The sequence below is a fragment of the Nuphar pumila genome, chromosome 12 (genome assembly GCF_984573655.1).
Source record: "Nuphar pumila chromosome 12, dmNupPumi1.hap1.1, whole genome shotgun sequence".
NCBI classification, from domain to species: domain Eukaryota; kingdom Viridiplantae; phylum Streptophyta; class Magnoliopsida; order Nymphaeales; family Nymphaeaceae; genus Nuphar; species Nuphar pumila.
The window spans coordinates 42,187,523-42,213,218 of NC_143260.1; positions in this window are offsets into that span (position 1 = coordinate 42,187,523).

Below are 25,696 nucleotides of genomic sequence, written 5' to 3' on the forward strand. Positions count from 1 at the left end.
TAAAATGAGAAACAGGAAAGCATCGGCGTTGTCAGTTTCTTGAATGATCGAGAAAAAGCTCGGTCAGGATGGCTGACTGGTGTCTTCTTCATTTTCAACAAGGCAATTTTTGTCAATGCAGTCTTGGACGATGTTTTTGAAGACAAAGCAGTGGTCAGTGTCATGCCCTACTGCCCAATGGAATTTGTAGAATTGATTCATGAATCTTCCCATGATCGTGGGAGGGTCTGTGGCTCTTGGGAGCTTTACTAATTCCTTGGTCAACATATATTTAAGGACTTCGTCAAGTGACTTCTCTAGAGGAGTGAACTTGCGATTGTTACCCCAACTGTCACGTTTTATCTTTTCTTTATGCTGAAAGTTGGACTGAATAGGTTTGTCATTATGCTTGGAAGATTTCCTTTTCTGACCTGTATGGTTGTCCTTGCTATCTTCGTTGTCACTGCTGCCAGAGGTGGCGGAGAGGGTGAAGTTTGCCTTCTTCTTTGAATCTTGATTATTTTTTACGAGGGTGATACCTTCGTAGACTCCGTTCTCCATCCCCAGCTCGAGCCACTCGGCTCGTTCAGTAAGCTCAATGAAAGACTTGGAAGGCGAGGTGGAAATAAGGCTTCTCAAAAGTTGTGAGAAGTTGTTTAGGATAATTTGGAGTGCATGCTCCTCTAAGATGGGGTTCCTCATTTTATTGCAGGTACCCCTCCATCTGCGAATGAAGTTTTGGGCTTTTTCATGGTCTCTCTGCTTCGTATTATAGAGATGATTGAGTGTTGGCAGTGCTTCAGTATTGAAAATGAATCATTCGATGAACAAGTTGACCACCTTATTGAATTCTTGCAGCTCGATTGGATTGATATGCTCAGAGTACCACTTAGCTACACGAAATTCTAAGCTGCGCGGAAGGCATCTGAACAAAGCCTAATTATCTCTCTTGAATCGATTGCATTCTGCAAAGAACATGGCCAGGTGAGCCTTGGGATCACCAGCCCTATCAAATTTGACAAATTTGCAGGGGAGATCTTCCATACTATCATCCCCTTCAAGGCCATCATAGAAGTCCTCACTTGTATAGGTTTTCTTGCTTTTATTGTGGGCCTGTAGGTCCTTGACCATCCTAGTTACTTCCTTCAGCTGAAGCTGGATCAGATCATCAACTGCTGGTTGCGGCCTTGATTGTTCGGTAGTCTCAAGCTCTAGCTCTTGCTCTTCATCTGAGGCTTCTTCCATAAAATCTACCCCTTCAGACTCGCTATCCTGTTGAATCTTCTTTCGGGCATTTTTAATGTGTTTCTTGATGGTTTTGCCCTTAGTTTTCTTCCTGGATGACACCTTTTCTGAGTTAGCCTCAGCTTGCTCTAATTGCATCTTGGTCATCATCTTCTGTAATAAAGCATACATAGCAGGATTGATGTCATCGCCACCTTGTTGACCCTGTCCTCTGGCCGAACTTGGGGAACTCATTCTTTCTTGCTCACTGCTAATATTACTAATGCGTTGATATGATGCAGTTTTCTTGCTTGATTTGGTCTGAACCATCTAACAATGCCAATACTCTCTGTAGGACAAAGGGGATGATCAGAATGAGGAAAAATTTTCAGGGCAATAATTTGAATAAAAAGGAGAAGAGGAAAATTTGATGAGATTAGGTTGACAATTCTCAAAGGATATCCCATTACCAGGGATTGGGTCATCGGTAAAATTGTGACAATTGCGTTGTTACTTCGATGAAGAAAGTACGCAACTAAAGTAAACCATAAGGGAAGGTGGGCGGATAATTTTCCACTGCCATGATCATGGAATTCACTGAAAAATAAGATGAAGAGATTTTGAAAATAGGATTGAAATTCATGAGAAAAACATATGATTTTTCTTGAAAAAAATAACAGGCAGGATCAAAATAAAGCTAAAAATTTGAGATCCAGAGGAAAAGAATGATGGAAAATCGCCTAGAGTTTTGAAGGAAAATGAAGGATTTTCTGAAAATCATCCAGGGTTTGATAGAATAAAAGGGAATACATGAAAAAAATGGAAAATAAGGGATATTAAAAATCATCCAGTATTTAAAAAAAATGGAAATATATAAGGAAATAAAAGGGAATAAAAGGAAGTAATTCATATACATTCAATCATATTTTGTACAATCAATTGTGCTCATACAATATTCCCTAAAAACCTGACTCTAGATGCACAAGTTTTGAAATAGTTGTAGGACCCTAATCCTAACTCTACGACTCAGATCATCTGTGTCCAATCATGCTACGCCGATATACTCGAGCTGAGGCTCGATGTACGTGGCATAAAAGAATTTCTCTGGTTCTAGACTCATATTTTCCAACATCCTTGAGCGCCTGCCGATATACTTTGGACTATGACCCTCGGTACGTGGCAGAAGGGATCAACCCAAATAGGCGGCCCAGTTGTGAGGCTTTGTCCCAAACTATGGTTCTGGAAGAAAGCCCAACAACGTGGTGGACAGGTAAAAGTAGGTGGAGTTGTTTTTTAAATATGATCAACATGCAAGAAAATAGAAGGCTCTAATGACCTAAAGAAGTAGAATTTTAAAAAATTTATGAGAAGCAAACATTGTTTTCAAGCAGATCCTAGATTGAGGAAGATTGTATTTGACCTAAGTCTAATTGAGCATGAATAATGCCTCCTCAATCGGTCCTACCAAACCATGCCTAAGTCTAAATGCAATCCATGTCAACTGGGTTTGATTCTAGGCTCTTAGGTTCATAAGATATAAAGCTGACATTATATAACACGATTTTGACAAGTTGAATAGAGCAAAGCACAAGATTAATCAGGCAAAGACAGGTCCCATCACGGTCGCCAAACCTGTTATCATTGCAAAATTTTACTTTTGCAAGTCAAACTGACCTTCGAATTTTTTTTTGAAAATAACTCACCTCCGTTTTAAAATGCAGGATAATTCTAAAGAATGGGACTCGCTTGTCGGTACGAGGTTCAACCATTTTTGGCACCATAACCAGGGGTAATCGAACTAAGGATCAATCAAGTGCTTTGCTTTGCTTTTCTCATCTATCTAAAGTGGTGTTCTATTCCTAGATGCACAAAGAATCGGGCATGTGTTGTGAACTTTGGAAAATGCAAATCGAAAACATGATGTATGCTTCAAAGATTGAAAAATACTTGAAAAATGAGTGATTGGAAAATCATGAATTCCACTAAGAGAACATTTCTGAGGAAAGGAAAATCAATTTCTGAAGAAATCTAGAGGTTTTGAGAAAATCGATTTCTGAAGGAAACTTGGGTAAATTTTGAGAAAATCAATTTTGCTGAAGTGGATTTTTTATTTTGATCAAAAGGAGAGGCAGTAGCCTTGTGAAACCCTTTTCATGATGCACTCTAGACCTAAGTGATGCATGAATGCAATCTTGTAAAGGATATTTTCTGAAGAAATTTTGAGAAAATCCTTTAAAAAAAGGAGTTTATGTGCCTTATAGAATTTCAATGGAATAAATTTGCCTCATATCCCTGACTATGGCCACAAATATGGATTGAATATAACCCATTTGATTCTAAAAGGAAAAAAATATTTAGAAAACCTTGAAATATGCAATGATTTTTTAAGATAGCCTAAGAGTGTAGGTAGATTGTGGCTTAAAAGAAGATGATAAATCTGGATTTTATTCGTATTCTGACTATGGCCATAAATATGAACTTGATCGAGTTTATTAACTTCTTATAAGCTTGTGCACATGTCATTCGTGTAGACCATGGTGGGTTTGAATATGCATGAATCATTATCCATCACAAATTGACATTTATATATAAAAAAACAAACTATATGCAATGCAACCCTATTCTAAGCAGAAAATTAAATTCTTATTCCAATATTTTTATAATTTATATTAATAATAAATTGAAATAAAGAAAATAAAAATACAGCCTTGAGTGTCTCTGTAAAACTAGCAAACTTGTTAGTGAAGATATGTCGGCTTTTCGAGATTTATCCAGCAATATATGGAAATTGCTAGATTTATCTTGATATAAGCCTTTTTCCATATTTTCTTGAGATAAACATAATAAAAGATGATGTAAAATTTAAAAAATAATGAAATCAAATAACTTTAAAATTTAGAATCTTGGGAAAATGACCAAAATGCCCCTGAAAACAAGACTATGGCCTTGAAATCTGGGTTTTCAGAAAAGATTTTAGTAAAATTTTATTTCAATGATCAAACGGATTCAAATCAATACCAAATCGGGTATAAAGCACCCTAGCATGATTATAAACATGATCAAACCCTAAAAATATAAAATTTTCCTAAAAAAATCAAAATATCATCAAAATATCAATTTTTTCCCATGTTTTACTCGAATCAGGACCTTGCAGACATCCTATTTTTGTGATTTAATCAAATAAAGCCTCAAATGGATTTAAAAAGTAACAAAAATCAACATGGACACTTATAATAACCCTAAAATTAAAAAAGAATTGAAAAATAGAAATTTTGACATTATTTTGATGTAAAAATTAAATAAAACATTAAAAATATACAATTTTGTCTGCGGGCACATACCTATCATAGTGTTAGACCCGAATCGGGTATCAAACTACCATGAAAATTCATAAAATTTACAAAAAGATACTAGACAAATTAGCAAAAATTTCTCTTTTTACAAATCGTAAGACTCATCTTCAGTTAGGTAGATATTGTTCCAGTAATATACGCTTGATTCTGGTGAATATGTGACGAGTTGAAATAAACAAATCCAGTTTCGGGTGCAGAAAAATATAGCAGACAGTGTTCAAAAATTACACTGATAAAACTAACATGTTGTTGAATCTAGGAATTATTATGGATCATCAATCGGATCTTCGATTAGGGCAGTACGATTCACGTAAGTTGGCCTAAGGTTCAAATAATGCATAACGGCCTGATAGAAATCGATTCTGATTTATGATAGAGTAAAAATAGTAAACAGCCATATAAAAATTTAAAAAATTCACTGAATATACTAGACATCATGATAAATCCACTGCTTTTACGAATCATCGATCAGATCTTTGGTGAGGGAGATATCACATCGACAAGTCATACCCGATTCTACCTAGCGTTTTCACGGTACAAGAATCAGAGTTTGGTTTCTGATTTTTTTAGCAAGCTTACAGAACCCAAAATAATCCAATTTTTTTATACAAAATCACTGACACATGAAATGTTTAACCCTAAAAGAATCAAAATTTATTGACAAAAAAATGCACATAAAATAACATTGTTTCTGCGTGCCCGGAATAAAAAAATGTGTATTATCAATTAAGCATACGAATAAACCTAATTTATGCATGTAAAAACCATTAAAAAATATATAAATAATGCAATAAATCATATTCTGATGCTTGAACATGTAAAATAAGCATTAATATGATGAATAAAAAAAAATGAGGGAAAGCACTGTTGGGATTTGATGTAACCATTAAAAGATGGATTCGACCATCGAACGATCGAATCTTGATCTTTCTTGAGCGTTCAACATAATAAGCATAGCATGAACGATTTCAATGGATCAAAAAATTGAAAACTGCCATGGATGATCTATAGATCATCATATTAAATCATTTTATTGCTCCCTAAACAAAAAAAATAAGGAAGAATCTCATGCATAGAGGGGCGTCTCTGGTGAAAAAGCATAAACAAAGAAAGAAAGATAAAAGAAGAAGAAGAAGAACTCACCTTGGGGAAGTTGCAACAATGGAGGAAGGAGATACTTGAGGGAGAGAGGACCACAAAATTTGAGAGAGGGAGAGAGGGGAGAAAGCATGGGTTGTGAAAGTGTTATAGGATCGAGACAACGAGCACTAGAGGGGGGGGGGGTGAATAGTGCTTGTAAATAGTGTCTTTGGAATTTTGACGGATTTTGAGATTCACAAAGCAATCACACAAAGAACACAAGAATTTATCCTGGTTCGGTCTTTCCCGACCTACATCCAGTCCCCAAGCAAAACCAGCTTGAGATTTCCACTATCAACCTTGTGTAACCACAAGAACATACAGACCAAATTCGGTCTCACTTTCAGTAACACACCTACTTAAAGCCAACAACTCCTTTAAACCAATGAGTCATTTCCTTTTACAAAAAAAATGAAATAAGTAACAACTTACAAACAACCTACGAGTCCTTCTTATAAATGCAAATGATATGCAATTGGCTTTTGAGGTTGTTGAAATACTCAACTCACGAATTCACTGTCTTTCAAAGGAATTTGAGTGAAAAAATGAATATGAGTGAAAAGCAAAGAGTAATTCAATGTAATTCAATTTGATTGCATTGCTTTTAAGTGTGGAATGCACTCATATTTATAGTTGAAAGATTTCATACGTTGAGGGTATGAAAGGGTGTCAAAATTGTCCATTTTGAATAATCAAAACGTTTGAAAAATGAAAAACACACCTTTTAAAAGTTTCAGGAAACATGGCAAAATTAGTCGACTGGAACAGTAGTTAGTCGACTGATAATTAACTATTAGTAGACTGACAATTATCGTCGGTCGACTAATGTGTTTATCAAGCTATTTTAAAATCTGAAGTTTTGAAACTTAGTCGACTAGAAAAAAAATTAGTCGACTGATAATATCATCAGTAGTCTGAAAAATCTTTAAGTCGACTGCTGCTAAATTTTTTTGAAAATACATGTTTTGTCCAGTCGACTGATAAAATCATTAGTCGACTGCTGCTAAAGTTTTCAGAAAATAGACATTCTGTCAAGTAGACTGATAAAACCTTCGGTCGACTAATTTGACAAAAATGGCATTTTGCTTAGAAAATTCGGCGCGAAAGGATTAGTCGGCTGGTGAGTCTATTGGTCGACTAATAAACATGAAAAATTAAATAAAGAGTTTTCTAAAAAGATTTTCATGAAGGGTTCTTTTAGAAAAGTTTTTCTAAAGACTTTTTAGGTCAAATGCAATCGAAATATGCACTCTAAGTAAGGCTCTTACAAGAATCTAAGACTTTTAATGAATTTTACATTTGCACACTAGTCTTCAAAGATTCTTCATCGAATTCTTCAATTCTTGTAATCTTTCTTCATTGCCTTAGTTGAAATATAGTTGATTCACTTGTTCATCATCAAAACCTTGTACTTGAAGTATCATGTACGACTTCATTATCGTAACAATCTCCCCCTTTTTTATGATGACAAACTAATCAAAGATGGAGCATTTAGATGCTTAGATGGAGATTTTACTCCCCCTATCAATATGCTACAAAACATTAGAAGTTAGTACAATCAAAGCAGATATATCACATATTGATTGTTTTGCATTTCTAAAACTTTTTCATGAATGAAATTTTCAATTCTTTCACATAATGCAATTTCCATGTTTCTTTTTCTCTTTCTTTTTCTCATGCAAATTCTATGCCATGTGAGGCAACGTCTTTTTCTCATTTGCAATTTCCATGTGATGCAGTTTCTCATTCAATTTTCATCTTTTTCTCTCCCGTTGTCATAATCAAAAAGAGTAAGTGCAAATATAGCATAAGAAAAAATGCAAATTCAAGTTCAAAATATTACAACCCAGAAAGTACCAAAGTTCAATAATTATAGTAAACAAAGTTCAAGAGAAGTGTTGCTTGATCATCTCCTTGAGTTCAACAATATCTTTCTGAATTGAAGAAAGTTGTTGAGTCACATCTTCACAAAAAGTGTGTTGATTCAGCTCCAAATGCAAAATTTCATCATTGTCTTGACTAGTAGAGAATTTCTTTCGTTTTGCTTGAGATGAAGGTGTCACAGGAGATGATGAAGGTTTAGAGGGTGATAGTTCAGATGGTTCAGTTTGATCAAAGTTTAAAGGAGGTAGATATTTGATTTTCATACGTTTAAAAATAGTTTGATCAAAGAACTCCTTTTGTTCAATATATTTTTCATTGCTTAGGGGTACTTTGAAATATCTGAAAATACGAGTAAGAAGACATCCATACGGAAGAAAATGTTTTTGTTTCCATAAAGTAGTAAAATACACGTTGGCCCAATTTACCAAAATATTTCCAAATAAGACATAAAGAGCGATAGAGAGATCTGTGGAATAGTATTAAAAGATTCAGTTTTAGGTAGAACATTGTGGGCAAGAATTCGTCCAGCAATGCGAGCGCGAGTTTGAAGATTGGTATTTTTGAAAGGAGGACAATGATGTGCATCGGGAAGAAGAATTTGTTTAAAAATTCTTTCATCATTAAGTTCAATAGTATTGAAAAGAGTTTCTGAAGGTGGAATATCTAAGATTTGTCCAAGAAGTTTAGAATCAAACTCAATTTCAACATCGCGAACAAGACAAGAAAGAAATCCAGTTTCATGATCAATTTATAAATTTGTGTAAAACAAATGGATCATCAAAGGATAATGAAGAGGGTCTGCACCAGCGTCAAAAAGGTGTGAAATGCTTGTAAATAATTCTATGATTTTGTAACGAGAAAACTAAGTGAAACAGGACATTTCGGCCTGGTAAAATAGGAAGTGTAGAAATCGATCCAAAAGTATCATATAAAAGAGGATTTCTGAGTAGCCTGAGAAAAAATCCATGATGTGCTTGTGGTGTAGATGGAGGGGTACCTTGTGCGGAGGCAGTTTTCTGACGAGGCATGGTTGTTAAGAACAAAACAGATTCACCTGTCAAAGAGAATCACTGTTGATGTCGGTTTCGGCAAGAGATTAAAATCTCCTAGGGTTTGTGGAGGACGGTAGCTATCTGTCGAAGAAAAACTAGAGAAGCCTCTGTGCGATGCAGACGATGCTTCGTTGATACGCTGGCGAGGATTTGATGGACAATAGGCCTTCACCGATCACAATCTCTGTTAGTGGCCAAATCAATCGGCAGTAACAGTCCACCGAAAAGGAATGTTGAGTTTTCACGAATTTTAGGCAAGAGAGAAGAGGCGATAAAGGGTTCGACGAACAAGAGCTAACGCGGTGGATGACGGCAGGTAAGAAGATGTTGTTGCAAGCATCGCAAGCGTCGTTGGCTGAAGAGGCACCCTGTCATGGCAAGAGGATGCCGGTGAGGAGGAGTTCGTCTGACACTCCTAGGGGACAAAGGAGAGAGAGAGAGAGGGTTTCGTTTATGAAAAGGGGAAAACATACAGGCATAAAAATGAAACGGTGCGTTAAAAAAAACAAAAAAAAAACAAAAAAAAAACAAAAAACAAAAAAACACGTGTGTAAAAAAAATGATTGCCTAAAAAAAATTCAAGGGGTATCGGGTCCCTTCAGTTGAAATTTAAAAACATCAGTCGACTAGAATTTTATCGGTCGACTAATAAGGTGTAATTTTGAGATTTTGCTCAAAAATAGCATTTTCAAAAAGTAAATTTATAAATCTAAAAATGAGCAAATACCTAGTTCTCTCCTAATTCTTATAAAATCTCCATTTTTAAGTGGTTTAGTGAAGATATCGGCATGTTGTTCATTAGTGGATATAAAATTTAACGAAATGTCTTCTTTTAACACATGATCTCGTAAGAAATGATGTCTAACTTTAATTTGCTTATTTCTTGAGTGCTGAACAGGATTTTTTGAAAGATTTATAGCACTAGTGTTATCACAATAAATAGTTATTGTGGAGTAATTCAAACCAAAATCTTTTAAGGTCTATTTCATCCATAGTACTTGTGAACATGCTAAACTAGCCGCTATATATTCTGCTTCAGTTGTTGAGAGTGACACCGAATTTTGCTTTTTACTAAACCAAGAGACTAAGGAATTTCCAAAGAAATGACAAGTTCGGCTAGTACTCTTGCGATCAGATTTACTTCCTGCAAAATATGCATCACTATATGAAACTAAATCAAAGGAAGATGATTTTGGGTAAATCAAACCAAAATCTGAAGTATCTTTAAAGTAACAAAAATTTGTTTTACTGCAGTTAAATGAGATTCCTTTGGATTAGCTTGAAATCTAGCACACATACAAACACTAAACATTATATCAGGTCAACTAGCAGTTAAGTATAATAGAGATCCAATCATACCTCTGTAGAGCTTAGTATCTACATTTTTACCATTTTCATCTTTATCAAGAGAAGTAGTTGTGCTCATAGGATTTCTTCTTGATTTTGATGAGTCCATCCCAAATCTCTTGAGAAGTTCTTTTGTATACTTAGCCTGATTGATGAAGATTCCTTCTTCAGTTTGCTTTATTTGAAGTCCAAGGAAGTAGTTTAATTCGCCCATCAAGCTCATTTCAAACTCTTTCTGCATAGCTTTAGCAAATTCTTTACAAAGAGAATCATTAGTAGAACCAAATATTATGTCATCAACATAAATTTGCATAATAAGAATATCTGAATTCAGATTTTTAATAAATAAAGTAGAGTCTACCCGACCAATGGAAAAACCAGATTGTTCTAGAAAATTTCATAGTCTTTCATACCACACTCTTTGTGCTTGTTTAAGTCCATACAAAGCTATTTTTAATTTGTAGACTTTTTCTGGATATTTCTCATTTTCAAAGCCTGGAGGTTGCTCTACATAAACTTCTTCATTGATGTGTCCATTTAAGAATGCACTCTTAACATCAATTTGATATAACTTAAAATTCATGTAACTAGCAAAAGCAAGTATCATTCAAATTGACTCCAATCGAGCCATTGGTGCATAGGTTTCATCAAAATCTATGCCTTCTTCTTTATTATAGCCTTATGCTACTAGTCTTGCATTGTTTTGAATGACTTCACCATTTTCATCCAGCTTATTTCGGAAAACCCATCTTGTTCCAATTACTGGATGATCCTTTGGTCTATCAACTAGATCTTATACATCATTCCTAGTAAATTGGTTAAGTTCTTCAGACATGACCAAAAGCCAAAATTCATCATCACTGGCTTCATTGATATTCTTTGGTTGTATTTTAGATATGAAAGCAATATTTGCAATATATTGCAATTGCCTTCTAGTTTGGACATCACTCTTTATTTCTCCAATAACTTGTTCATGTGGATGATTGGAAACTTCTTTTCAAACCGGTTGAAGAGGAATATTTTCTTGAGAAGTACTCTCTATCAAAGGTTCTTCTTGAAGTATGACTTCTTCTCCTTCACTTAGAAGTATAACCTGCTCACAATTCTCATCAAATGCAACATGTAAAGATTCTTCAATACAAGATGTTCTTTTATTAAAAACACGATAAGCTTTACTTCTAGAAGAATATCCAAGAAATATTGATTCATCTGATTTTGAATCAAACTTATCAAGATTATCTTTGGTATTTAACAAGAAGCATTTACTACAAAAATTTTTGAAATATGAGATCTTTGGTATACGATCATAATACAATTCAAAACATGTTTTATGTAAGATTGATCGAATAAGAACATGGTTTAAAATATAACGTGTTGTATTTATTGCTTCAGTCCAAAAGTATTTTGGTAAATTTTTATCTTGAAGCATGGTTCTAGCATATTCTTGCAAAGTTCTATTCTTTCTTTCAACAACTCCATTTTGTGGATCCGCTCTAGGAAAAGCAAAGTTGTGAGATATACCATGTAAATCACAATACTTTAGAAAAGATTCATTTTCAAATTCACCACCATGATCACTACAAATTTTAATAATAGATGTAGATTTTTCATTTGTTATTCTTCTACAAACTTTGGAAAATTCAGAAAAAACATCATTTTTGCTTTTTAGAAAAATCATCCATGTAAATCGAGAATAATCATCTACTATAACAAAAGCATACTTGCTACCATTCAAACTTTGAATTCTAGATGGTCCAAATAGATCTAAATGTAAAAGTTCAAGAGGACGTTTTGTTGAAACTATATCTTTTTGTTTAAAAGAACTCTTGAAGAAAGTGGGTAACTCATCTAGATAAAGTTCATACACATTGTTTTTTCTTTTACCTTTAAAAATGATCTTTTTAGATTGAAAACCAGAAATTAAGCATAAATCATGTTCAAAAGAAACAAGAAAACCTTTATCACATAATTGACTAATGAATAATAAATTATGCATTAAACCATCTACTAAAAGAACATTTTCTATCAAGGGAAATTTTGGATTACCAATGTTACCGATATCGATTACTTTTTCCTTGTTATTGTCACCAAAGGTGACGGTTCCTCCATCCTTACTTTGAAGGGTGGAAAATAACCCCGGCCTTCCAGTCATATGTTTGGAACAACCGTTGTCCAATATTCATTTGCTCCTTATTTTGTGTACCTACAACAAAATTAGAAGACAAAGCATTTGACCCCTTTCTATTTTTGGGTCTATGGGAGTTAGTCTTAGGAACCCATATCCATTTTGAGTTTGGTTTCCTTTGATAATAAATATTCTTTCTATAAAAAGATTTAGCATTTCTAGAGTAATCATGTCTAGGCTTATAAGCATTATAAGTTCCATGATTAGATGCATTTCTATTATAACTAGAAAACTTAGTCCTTTGAACAAATAGTTGAGAATATTGTCTTTGATTCTTCACCACATAGTTTGGTCTATTTTGAGTATCAAAGAAGCTATATCCCAATTCGATTTTATTAACCGAGCATCTTTGAGAACCAAGAAGTCTTTCTAGATTCTCTTGTCCATTTGTGAATTTGGTCACTATAAAAAGAAGATCATTTGATTTTTCTTTTAGACTAGTTATTTTTTTTTGTAAGAGATTGGTTCTAATTCCAATTTCTTTTATCTCAAATGCTTGACAAGAGTTTTCCTTCTTGAGATCTTCTATCTCTTGAAGTAACACTTTGTTGTGAGAGTCAAAAATTGAATTTACAATTTTTAACTCTTTGTTTTTAGAACTTAGACTCTTAAATTTAGCATATAAATCATTAAATGCTTCTAATAAATCATCATACTCAAATTGACTTACCGAGTCTTCTTGTGCTACAAAGCACATGTTGGCGACTTCTTTATTTGATTCTTCATCGAAAGAGGAGTCACTATCATCCCAACATGCTTGAAATGTCTTTTTCTTCTTGAATTGGTCTTTAGGCTTGATTTTGAGAAGAGGACAATCTTTCTTGATGTGTCTTGTCTTTTTGCAGTTAAAGCACTTGACTTCATTTGGACTGGAAGAATCCGCTTTTTTTACCTTTCTTTGAAATCTTCCCTTTTTGATGAATCTTTTGAATTGCCTTATGATGAGAGCAATATCTTCATCTTCTTCTGAATTTTCAGAATCAGAAGTAGCCTTAAAAGCAAGAGATTTCTTCTTGGGTTCTTCTTCTTGTCTGTCTTGAAGTTGGACTTCATATGCCATTAAGTTACCAACAAAATCTTCAAGAGTGAGAGTGTTTAAATCATTTGCTTCCTCTATAGCTGTGGTTTTTCTCTCCCATTCAGGAGTTAAACACCTTAAAAATTTTCTGACTAAATCCACTTGTGAATATTCTTTTCCAAGGGATTTTAAAGTGTTGGTAATATCGGTCATTTTAGTTACCATGACTGATATAGATTCATTTTGTTTCATTTTAAACAATTCAAATTTATGAACTAAAGAAGCAATTTTAGATTCATTTACCTTTGACGTACCTTCATGAGTCACGAGAAGAGTATGCCAGATTTCATTTGTTGTAGAGCATTGAGAGATGCGATTGAACTCTACCTTGTCAACGGCACAATTCAATGCATTCATAGCTTTGGCATTAAGTGAAGCAGTCTTCTTTTCTTCATCGGTCCATTGACTAAAATCAGTTGATGGCATTTGGTACTTTTCTGAAATAACTCTCCAAATTTTGAGATCCATGAATTATAAGAATATTGTCATTCTCACTTTCCAGTATCCATAGTTTGTTTCGTTAAAGAGAGAAGGACGAACAAAGGAGCATCTTTCTTTGTGCTGAGATGATGTTGTTGTCATGCTAGATGATGGTAAGATCAAAATATACCTAACATTGCTCTGATACCAAATGAAAGTGTTATAGGATCGAGGCAACGAGCACTAGAGGGGGATGAATAGTGCTTGTAAATAGCGTCTTTGGAATTTTGACGGATTTTGAGATTTACAAAGCAATCACACAAAGAACACAAGAATTTATCACGGTTCGGTCTTTCCCGACCTACATCCAGTCCCTAAGCAAAACCAGCTTGAGATTTTCACTATCAACCTTGTGTAACCACAAGAACATACAGACCAAATCCGGTCCCACTTTCAGTAACACACCTACTAAAAGCAAACAACTCCTTTAAACCAAGGAGTCCTTTCCTTTTACAAAAAAAATGAAATAAGTAACAACTTACAAACAACCTACGAGCCCTTCTTATAAATGCAAATGATATGCAATTGGCTTTTGAGGTTGTTGAAATACTCAACTCACGAATTCACTATCTTTCAAAAGAATTTGAGTGAAAACTGAAGTAAAAAATATCAAGTGAGTGAGAAAATGAATATGAGTGAAAAGCAAAGAGTAATTCAATGTAATTCGATTTGATTGCATTGCTTTTGAGTGTGGAATGCACTCATATTTATAGTTGCAAGATTCCATACGTTGAGGGTATGAAAGAGTGTCAAAACTGTCCATTTTGAATGATCAAAATGTTTGAAAAATGAAAAGACACACCTTTTAAAAGTTTCAGGAAAAATGGCAAAATTAGTCGACTGATAATTAACTATTAGTTGACTGACAGTTATCGTCGGTCTACTAATGTGTTTATCAAGCCGTTTGAAAATCTGAAGTTTTGAAACTTAGTCGACTAGAAAAAAACTTTAGTTGACTGATAATATCATCAGTAGACTGAAAAATCTTTAAGTCGACTGCTGCTAAATTTTTTTGAAAATACATGTTTTGTTTGGTCGACTGATAAAATCATTAGTCGACTACTGCTAAAGTTTCCAGAAAATAGACATTCTGTCCAGTCGACTAATAAAACCTTCGGTCGACTAATTTGACAAAAATGACATTTTGCTTAGAAAATTTGGCTCGAAAGGATTAGTCGGCTGGTGAGTCTATTGGTCGACTAATAAACATAAAAAATTGAATAATGAGTTTTCTAAAAAGATTTTCATGAAGGGTTCTTTTAGAAAAGTTTTTCTAAAGACTTTTTAGGTGAAATGCAATCGAAATATGCACTCTAAGTAAGGCTCTTACAAAAATCTAAGACATTTAATAAATTTTACATTTGCACACTAGTCTTCAAAGATTCTTTATCGAATTCTTCAATTCTTGTCATCTTTCTTCATTGCCTTAGCTGAAATATAGTTCATTCACTTGTTCATTATCAAAACCTTGTACTTGAAGTATCATGTACGGCTTCATTGTCATAATAGGTTGGACCCCCTTTAGGTGCCCCTATTTATAGCTTTTCAAAACTCTTAATTAAAGAGTTCAAAAATTTCAAAACACTAGTTAATTAATTATGATAGGTGCTAGTGGGGGGCAATTTTTCTAGTGGGGTTTGACTTTTGCAAACTCTTTAATTAAACCCTAATTAAACCCAATTGAGTCCTAATTCGCCTAAAAAGATCCAAATGTGGCACCACATATTGTGGGCCCACATTTGATTTTAAAAGTCCTAATTTTAAGGTTTTAAAATAAGGTTTTAAAAAGTGAAAATAAAGGTTAGGTTTTTAAAATCAATTTGGCTTTTTTTCAAAACTCCTAAACTAACTTGAACTAACCTAAATATCCTCAAGTATGGTGCCACCCACTGTGGGCCCCACTTGGTTTTTCAGAAAACTATTTTGGAAATTTGAAAATAAAGGTGTTAAAAATGATTTTTTTCAGAAACTTCAAAAGGACACTTAAACTAACTAATATTTTTTTTGTATTTTTGAAATATTAAAGATATAAAATGAAATTGAAAATTAGGGTTTTGCACCCCTACAGGGTGGGCCCTGCTTGAAGAAAGTTGAAAACTGATTTGAAAATCAAGTTTTTGAAATAGAGGGTTTTAAGAAAGAAAGATTTTTAAAAGAAAGTTTAAAGATAAGACCGAAGTTCTAATTCAACTATTGTCCTAAATGGATTGAAACTCTTCCAGACGTGGTGCCAACTATGTGGGCCCTACTTCAGGGTTTTGAAAAAGTTGAAATAAATACTGAAAAGGGTTTTAAAACAGAGTTGAAATCACCAGATGGGAATCAGAAGTTTTGAAAACAGAGTCCTAAACTAACTGAAACTCTTGAACAGAGTCCTAAAATTTTGAAACTCTTAAATTTGGGTTTTTTAAAAGACAAAATAAGAGATTTTGAAAGATCTTCTCAGAGATTGATGAAAACAAATAAAATACGAGACCAGGGTCAGAGTCCTAATCAACTGGGACTCTAGGATAGAGTCCCAGAATTTTGAAACTCCTAGAACTGAATCTGTTTTCGAAAAACAAGTAAGATAAAAGTAAAAGGAGGAAATTAGAGTAGAGTTCTAGACCGATTGAAACTCTGGGGCAGAGTCCTAAAATTTCGGAACTCTTGAAATTGGGTATGTTTTCGAAAAACAAGTGAAAGTAAAGGCAGGAAATAAAATCAGAGTGGAGTTCTAAACTGACTGAGACTCTGAGACAGAGTCCTAAAATTTTGGAACTCTACAACGATGTCTTGAAATTTTGAAATTTTGTTGTTTGAAGATAAATAAAGAAATTTTTGAAAGATTTTCGTAAAAAATAAAGTCAGGGTTAGAGTCCAAATCCAACTGAAACTCTGGAACAGAGTCCTGGAATTTTGAAACTCTAGATTTTGACTTCTTTTAAAAGATTTTGAAAGGATTTTATTGAAAATAGGTAAAAATCAAAGTGAAAGGTAGAGTCCTGATCCGACTGAAACTCTGAAATAGAGTCCAAGTCCAACTAAAACTCTAAAATTTTGGCCAAAATGAAGGAAATGAACTAGGAATAAGACTTCTTCTGGTTTAAAATCAAAATGGAATTTTGAAGAGGTTCAAAAAGGGTGAAAAGACAGAATCCTAATCAGACTAAAACTCTGACACTTGAGAAGTTTTGATGAAAGAAGGGATCCAGAAGTGACACAACCTAGGTGGGTCTCATCTGAGAATTGAGATCAATTAAAAATTGAGTTTAAAATGAATCCAGATCGCTTTCTAAGAAAAAAATTTTGAAATATAAGATCCTGGGGGTTGACAAAAGGCAAAATGTTGATTTAAAATCCAGGTATTTGAGATTGATTTTGAAATAGGGTTTTAAAACTCGAATCTGGATTGAATATTTTGAAAAACAGGAGTGTTGGATCTCAAAAATGATATGCAATGCGATGAAATGACATAAAATGATATGAAATGATATGAAATGTTATGAGATGATTACAAAAGGCAAACCTTGGATGAGGGATTTAAAGTCCCGGACCCCTAGCAGAGATAAAGATTTGAACATTTCTGTTCGAAGGCAAAAATTGATGATTGAATATGAGCCAAAATAGAGATTGAATCTTGATTGCAGATGAAATATTGGAATTTGATGCAAAATTTGGGCTCTGAATAGCTCTGGTTCAGATGACAACCAACTAGTCCTCTGAAGACTTTAGAGAGTGGGCCCCAGTGGCAAGAGGCATGTGTTTGTGAGTGAAGGTGGAAAATTTAGGGTGTTTACACTAGATGGCTTTATTTGATGCTGAAGTTAAGTTTTCCTGTGTACTTGGGGGTGAACTCATAATTATCGAAATAATACATTAGCTATAAGTACACCAATGAATAAATGAATAAATGTATGTTTGTACTACTCATGCATCATCTTACGTAAGGTACTGATCTCGGTATATTGTTGGACCAATCGGGCAAAGGGCCCAAATTGTATATGCATCTATTAAAGATGTTGTATTTTTTATTTAAAGAAAAACATGAGCATATGGATGGGGGAAAGGCTATGAGTCCCAAATAACCCTAAGCTAAGAGAGAAAATACTCTAAGAAATGCGCAGTAGCAAATATACTATCCACCCAAGAGGCACCAAAATATTTAGAGATCTATAAAGGAAATTCTGGTGGACAAGCATGAAGATAGACATGGCTACATATGTCTTAAAGTGCTTGACCTATCAGCAAGTAAAGATAGAACATCAATGACCTACTGGTATGATGCAATAGATCAAAACTTCATAATGAAAATGGGAAGACATTATGATAGATTTTATCATAGGATTACCTCAATCCAAAAGATAATGTGACTTGATCTAGGTGATCATTGACAGACTCACCAAGTCTGCTCACTTCCTGTTAATTAATACCAAGTACTCAAAAAATTTTTGGCAAAGCTCTATGTTCGGGAGAAAGTTAGACTGTATGGAGTGTCAGTCTTGATTATCTTCGATTATGACCCAACATTTCATCCCCAAACTGATGGATAATCTAAGCGCACCATACAGACTCTAGAAGATATGTTATAAGATTGTATGTTGGAATGAAAAGGGGATTGAGATTCACACCTTGCATTAGAGGAGTTTGCCTACGATAATAACAATCACGCTAATATTGGGATGGCACTATACGAAGCCCTGTAGAGAAGGACTTATCGATTACCAATCCATTAATATGAAGTTGGTGAGCGAACTTTAGACTCACCCATTATGCTTCAGCACTACACTCAGCAAGTGTGCATGATTCAAGAGAAACTACTCACTGCTCAGAGCTGACAGAAAAGCTACGCAGATCAGCGGTGCAGGAAACTCACTTTTTAGTTAGAGACAAGGTTTTTGTTAAGGTCTCTCCAACCAAAAGTGTTTTTCATTTTTGAAAGAAAGGGAAATTAAGTCCTAGATTCGTTGGTCCCTTCGAGATTTTGAGGAGAATCGGAGAGACAACATACCAGATAGCATTATCACCTCAATATGCTCAAATACATAATGTGTTTCATGTGTCAATGCTTAGAAAATACATCCATGACCCTTCTCACATTATTCAATACGAGGACATTGACATTAGGCAAGACATGACTGTGGAAGAAAGACCTTGTAGAGATTATGGACCTTCAAGAACAAGTTGAAGGTCTTCTCACTTGTTCAAGTGAGACGACAACATCATGGGATAGATGATTGAACCTGAATCTAATATACGAGAGAAATATCTTGAACTATTCATGTAGTACCCACAACAAAATTTTGAGAACAAAAATCTTTTTAAGGGATAATGATGTAAGATCTGCAATTTTTTAATAAATTTCTGAATAAAAACAAGAGGTATTTTTATTTAATTTCATTGTATTGACCTAGAATGAGAAACAAAGGAATTGTGCAAATCAAATTATACTTAGAACATATATATCCTTAGGGACATATGCTTAAAAACTCAGGAAAACATATTGCACTCATTTGACAAAATGAGAGAAATTCGCAGAGTCAATCTGCTTTATCTCATTGAGACAAAGAGAATGGCATACTCACTTTTTTCACAAAAAAATATCGACGAAACCCCAAAAATGCATGGGCCCTACAAAAATATCTCAAAAATTTATCTTGTGGGCCCCACATAAATATCCCATGAAAATATCTGGTGAGCCCCATAGGGATATGCATGTCATTTTATTACTTTAGCTTTAAGTTTGGATATTGATCGAATGGTCTGAATGGATCATATCTAGACCCTACCCACACCTAAGATCCATAAAGTTAGCTATAAATAAGAGGATACCCTTCCTCTTAGAAATCCCCCCCCCCTCTATTGTTTTCTCTCCAATCTCCTCTTTCTCTCTCTTGGTTCTAGCCTGAGTCAATATTTACTGACTACCATTTAAAAAGATGAACACTTAGAATTCTAACCGTTGGAGGGGCTTTAACAGCTAGTGGAGCCCCTCCAAGGCTCCTTGCTTGCTTATAAATAGGGGAGTTCCCCATTTGTAAAAACCACTTCTTGGAGCTTTTGTTCTCCATTCTTCTCAATAAAATTCCTTATATTTTGTATGCATTTGTGCATTTGAGTTTCTTTATTGTACCTTCGTGTACATTTGTTCTAAGTGTTCTTGTGCATTTGTGCACATTGGTGGTGTTGTGCTTATCGCACACTTTATCTCCTTTTTGAGATATTTTCACATGGTATCAGAGCTAGGCTTAAAGGAAAAGAAGATCGTGCATTTTTCTCTCTTCGTTGGAGTACCTCGTAAAGCATGCCATTAAGTTGTGGTGGTTGGAGTGAAGACTCAGTCCTTCATTGGACGTGAGCTTGGACATGACTAACCTGGCCTGAGTCCACTTGGGTCAAGCGTACTTGACCTACTAGGTTAGCTTTTCTCTATATTATTTGTCTTTGGTCTTAGCCTGGGTTAGGTCAAGCCCACTTAACCTAGACAGAGCTCATTTGAGGTAAGCTTGGACCCACTTGACTGAGACTGAATCTAGTTGAGTCAAGACACCTTAGCCTTGATAGCTTGACCTCCTCTATCTTTTTTTTACTAGATCCAACCCATCTAACCTAAACTAACCCACTTGAGGTAGGTTTAAACTCAGTTGGACCTAAACTAGGTCCAATCTATTTTTGAACTATACCTCTTTGTTTCATCGCGCTGACAAGTTCTACACGAGATGCGCTTGATTGTGACAAGTTCTACGCAGTTGGTACAACTTGATCTACTCAATGAGAGAAAACTCAAAGCAACAGAGCACGCTCAATCTTATCATCAAAAGATAGCCAGGCAATATACCAAGTCAGTTATCGAAAGAAGATTTTGAGTTAACGATTTAGTCCTCAGAGCAATGGCTCATCTCAAACAGTACCTGCGTGGCAAATGGTCACCGAATTAGAAAGGTCCTTACATGGTTAAGGAAGCATTATCACACAATTCATATCATCTGATTAATGCGGATGGCGTAGAATTGTTTGATTCCATCAATGCTCTGCATCTGAAGAAATTCTATGCTTAGAACGCCTGTTCTATCTTTTGTATTCTTCAATGAATTTCCTTCAATGATCAATTATTCTTTCATCCAATATTCTTCTTCTAGACTACACTAGGGCATCTTCTGTTATGAAAACTTGTCTTTTATTTCAAATACTTTGTATGCAGGCAAGATCAAGCAAATTCTTTCATTATCAAAATTTATCAAGCATTGTCTTTTTATTTGCCTGGTCTGCATTCATCTGCATCAATCGGCATTAATTTGCTTTGATCGACATGCATTCACATCAATCAACATCCATTTTCATTAATCTGCATCATTTTGCATCAAGTCAGTCCCCATTCAGGATAAGGGATAAATCCTGAGACTCCGACAGTCATTTATGACAAGTCATCATGAAGGCGAAGTTGAAAATTCCCATCACGATCTTCAAATATCTTCAAAGCGTTGACTTGCTTTTTCAAAATTCAATGTTTGTGCTGGTAATTTTTCCAAATCCAGTGTTCGTGCTGGTAATTTTCCAAATCCACTGTTCATACTGGTAACTTTCCAAAATCCAGTGTTCATGCTAGTACTTTTTCAAAATCCAATGTTTGTGCTGATACTTTTTCAAAATCCAGTGTTTGTGCTGGTACTTTTTCAAAATCTAGTGTTTGTGCTGGTACTCTTTCAAAATCCAATGTTCGTGCTGGTACTTTTTCAAAATCTAGTATTTGTGTTGGTACTCTTTCAAAATCTAGTGTTCGTGCTGGTACTTTTTCAAAACCCAGTATTTGTGCTGGTGCTTCTTCAATTTCTGGTGTCTGTACTGGGCGCCCTTCCAAAATTAGATCCAAACACTAGTCTCGCATCAGGATTCTGGCTCAATGCCAATTTTTAGTCCTGCGAGCCAGTCAATCTTTATCAGACCCCCGGGATATTCAAGTTTACCAAACCGACCTTCGGGTCACCAATTTTTAGCAATCAGATCTCTTAGTCGCCATTTTGTCAAATCGATCTTTGGGTAACCAATTTTGTCAAGCAAGCCTTCGGGTTACCATTTTCATCAAAATTACTCATTTTCGGACCCATAGGTCACATTTGCCAATCATGGTCGTCCAAGATTTGACCTTTGTGTTGAACTCTTTCCCAATTGGCTCAATATCAATTATCAATTATCAATCATTTTTCTTGCGAGGACCCCTTTTTCGGGGAGAGTTTGAGGGAGCTCATTCTTTTTGCATGCAATTATTGTTTGTTCGTTGAACCCCTTTCTAGGGAGAGTTTGAAGGGACTTGTGAAATGAAACAACTTTTCGCATGAAATTATTGGTTTCTTCTCTTGAGGATTCCGTTTTTCTCACGTTCAGGTTAAGGGTCAGGCCTGAACCTCATTCTTCCATGAGGTATCTTTTGTCTCATCCAGGTTAAGAGCTAAGCTTGAGCCTCATTTTGATGAGGTGAATTTTCTTCTCCATTCTCCATTTTATGTCTACAATTATCACCAAAATTATTTTTTTTATACCTAGTCAGATTTTTCTATCTGGGGCATTTTTATAGCCCAAATTTGGTGTGTTTTTCTTTGCCACTAAGCTCAGTTTTCCACTAGCTTAGTAGCAAAGAGGGGCATCTGTAAACACCCCAATTCTTCACCTTCATTCACAAACACCTACCTCCTGCCACTAAGGCCCACTCTGTGAAGCCTTCAGAGAACTAGTTGGTCGACACCCGAGCGAGGGCTATTCAAAGCCCAAGTTTTACATCAAAATCCAAATATTTCATCTTGCAATCAAAATTAAATCTCCCTTTGGGGCTCAATTTCAATCATCAATTTTCGCCTTTGAACAGAAATGTTCAATTCTTTATCTTTGCCAGGGGTCCGAGACTTCAAATCCCTTATCCAAGGTTTGCCTTTTGCATGATCATTTCAAATCATTTTATACCATTTCTTGACATTTCATGTCATTTTATCGCATTGCATGTCATCCTCGAGATCCAACACTCTGGTTTTTTGAAATCTTCAATCCAGATTCAAGTTTTAAAACCTCTATTTCAAAATTATTTTAAAAAACCAGGGTTTTAAATCAACATTTTGCCATTTGGCCAACCCCAGGGCTTTGCATTTTTCATTTCAAAAATATTTTCCTCAGAAAAATAGTTTGAATTTGTTTTAAAATCAATTTTTAACTCATCTCAATTCTCGGATGAGACCCATCTAGGTAGTGCCGCTTCTGGATCCCTCCTTTCATCTAGATTTCTTAAATTTCAGAGTTTTAGTTGATTTAGGACTCTGTCTTTTCACATTTTCAAACCTTTTCAAAATTTCATTTTGGTTTTAAATCAGAGGTAGCCTTACCCCTCATCCATTTCCTTCATTTTGGCCAAAATCTTAGAGTTTCAGTCAGACTAGGACTTTGTTCTAGAGTTTTAGTCAGATTATGACTCTATCTCAATTTCATTCTTTATTCATGTTTTTCACTTGTTTTCAAAAACCTTCTCATCTGACTTTCAAAAAGACAAAAAATTTAGAGTTTCAGTTAGACTAGGACTCTATCACAGAGTTTTAGTCAAATTAGGACTCTCTCTCTCTCTCTCATTGTTATTTTTATCTGTTTTCAAAAAAATCTTTCTAAATCTTTAAAAAGAAACCAAAATCTTAGAGTTTTAGTCAGACTAGGACTCTATCACAGAGTTTCAGTCGGATTAGGACTCTACCTTTCACTTCTATTTTTATCCATTTTCAAGATAATCTTTCAAAATCTTTTGAAAGAAGCCAAAATTTTAGAGTTTTAGTCGAATCAGAACTCTGTTTCAGTTTGATTAGGACTCTAACCCTGACTTCATTTTTTTAGAAAATCTTTCAAAAACTTCTTCATTTACCTTTTAAAAATCAAATTTTAAATTTTCAGAACTTTCTTGTAGAGTTTCAAAATTTTAGGACTCTGCCCTAGAGTTCCAGTTGGTTCAGAACTCTACTCTGATTTCATTTTTTTACTTCTCTTTTTACTTGTTTTTCGAATACAAATACAATTCTTAGAGTTTCAAAATTTTAGGACTCTACTTTAGAGTTTCAATTGATTAGGACTTTAACCCTGATTTTATCTTTTTGCTTATTTTCACTAATCTCTGAAAAGATCTTTCAAAACCTCTTTGTTCGTCTTTCAAAACCCCAAATTGTAGAGTTTCAAAATCTTAGGACTCTAGTCAGGAGTTTCAGTTGGTTTAGGACTCTAAATTTTTCGATTTTACCTTTTGCCTTTATTTTCATCTGTGTTAAAAACCATTTTTTTTTAAACCCCTTTTCAGTCTTTACTTTAACTTTTTCAAAACCCTAAGGTGGGGCCCACACAGTTGGCACCACATTTAGGAGACTTTCAACCCATTTAGGACTCTGGCTGATTTAGAACTTTGGTTTTATTTTCAATCTTTCTTTTAAAAACTTTCCTTCTTAAAACCCTCTATTTTAAAAACTTGATTTTCAAACCAGTTTTCAACTTTCTTCAAGCGGGGCCCACCCTGCAAGGGTGCAAACCCTAATTTGCAATTTTATTTCATTTTATGTCTTTCATATTTCAAAAATACAAAAAAAATATTAGTTAGTTTACGTGTCCTTTTGAAGTTTCTGAAAAGAATTATTTATAACCCTTTATTTTCAGGTTTCAAAATCATTTTCTGAAAAATCAAATGGGGCCCACTTAGGTGGCACCACATTTTGAAAGTATTTTGGTTAGCTTAGGATTAGTCAATGTTCTAATTAGGTTAGAAGTTCAAAAGAGTTAAAATCGATTTTTAAAAGTTCATTTTTGCTTTAGTGTTTTAAACCTCATTTTTAACTTTTAATTAAAAGTTTTAAAAAACCAAATGTGGGCCCACACTAGGTGACGCTACATTTGATCTTTTTAGGGTTTAATTAGGACTCAACTAGGTTAGCTAGAGTTGGGTTAGGTTAGAACACTTCAAGAAAATCTCCCCCCCCCCCCCAAATGTGGTTTATCCAAGTCAATTAAGAAGAGTTTTTGAAAAACTAAACTCTTTAATTAAGAGTTTCAAAAATTTATAAATAGGGGCAGCAAGGGGGTCGACCATCATATTGTTCTCTCTTCTTCTTCTTGCAACCTCTCTCTCCTCCAGCAGCCTCTCTTTCCTCCATTGTTGCAGCCCCAAGGTAAGTCATCTTCATCTTCTTTTTTATTTGTTTTACTTATTTTTCTTGCGTTTTCACCGTAGCCGCCCCTATATGCATGATTTTTTTATTTTTTTTGTTCAAACTCCGTGTCCCATGACCCAAGGATATGATTCACTGATCATACATGTTTATTTGCATATTTTGATCCATTGAAATCATTGATGTCATGTGTATTACATTAAAACACCTAAAAAAGATTGAGATTCGACCTTTTTATAGGTCAAATCCCTCTTTTAATAGCTAAATCAAATTCCAATCGTACTTTCCCTGATTTTTTTTATTTGGTTTATCATGTTAATGTTTGTTTTATGTGTTTAAGCATCAAATCATGATTTGTTGCATTGTTTGTATTTTTTAATGGTTTTTATATGCTTAAATTAGGTTTATTTATGTGCTTTATGGATAATATGCATTTTTTATTCTGAGCACGTGAGAACAACATTATTTTATGTGCATTTTTCTGTCAAAAAAAATGATTTTTTTAGAGTTAAACCGTACATGTGTCAATGATGTTTTATGAAAATTTGGGTTTATTTTGGGTTCTGTAACCCTGCTAAAAAAATCAGGGACCGAACTCTAATTCATGTACCGTGAAAACGCTATTTGGAATCGAGGATGGCTTGTCGAGGTGATATCTCCCTCATCGGAGATCCGATCGATGATCCGTAAAGTGGGTTCATTATGATGTGTAGTATATTCTATAAAATTTTTAGATTTTTCTATGGTTGTTTGATATTTTTCCTCTGTCAAAAATCAAAATCTGTTTCTATCATGTTGTTATGCATTATTTGAACCCC